The sequence below is a fragment of the Propithecus coquereli genome, unplaced genomic scaffold (genome assembly GCF_000956105.1).
Source record: "Propithecus coquereli isolate 6110/MARCELLA unplaced genomic scaffold, Pcoq_1.0 Scaffold358, whole genome shotgun sequence".
NCBI classification, from domain to species: domain Eukaryota; kingdom Metazoa; phylum Chordata; class Mammalia; order Primates; family Indriidae; genus Propithecus; species Propithecus coquereli.
The window spans coordinates 709,287-710,204 of record NW_012149263.1 but is presented as its reverse complement, the minus strand read 5'-3'; positions in this window follow the sequence as shown (position 1 = coordinate 710,204).

Below are 918 nucleotides of genomic sequence, written 5' to 3'. Positions count from 1 at the left end.
AGTGGCTCTCCACTCCAGGAATACCTAGGACAAAGAACGCACAAGTCACATTCCAACATCTAAGGCCACGCTTTGCAGCCTTCCTTCCTGTCTTGCAGAGCACCAGGAGCAAAACAAGAAGGCAAAGAAATCCCTCAGCAGCCCAGAAAACTAGCAGTATGGCTTTAAAGCATAGCCAGATATCTGAAAGTCTTGTCAATGCCTGACTCAAAGTCTCGAAGGCACTAAAGCCAACGCTGAAGTGACTCTATCTAAAGTTGCAACAACGTCCAGACCCAGCTCTGATGCGGATTAAATGGACTCAGACCTCCACACTGCCATCCTTACAGAGGAAGGGGCATGCCCTTATAAGGAGTAAATACTTAGTCCTTATCAGTATCTACTATTCTTCAACATACAATTTCTGGTAAATAATTTAAAATACTGGAAATGCAGAGAATCAGGAAAATTTAACCCGTAAAGGAAGTTAATGCAACGAGACTCATGGACAAGATGATGGGTTTGTCAGACAAAAACTTTGAAATACCAATAACAAATATGTAAAAAAAAAAAAAAAAATCTAGTGGAAAAGGTGAACAGGCATACACAGATGAGAAATTTAGCACAGAAATGTAAACTAAAAAAGACTGAAACAAATGCTGGAAATAAAACAGTGCTGTATCAGAAATAACTTCATTCAAAAGTTAATAGTGGACTGAATATAACAATTTAAAAAATCTGTGAATTTGAGAAAAAGTAAATAGCAATTAGCCTCCTTCACCCCAGTCGTAGGTGGGGGGAAAAAGAGTAGAAATTATCCAAAATAAAACTAAAAGTGAAAATAACAACAAAAAAGAGCATTTAAGAACTATAGTACAATTTAAAATAGTCTAACATACAAATAACTTGAGTCCTAGAAAAAGGAAAGAGAATAGAAGA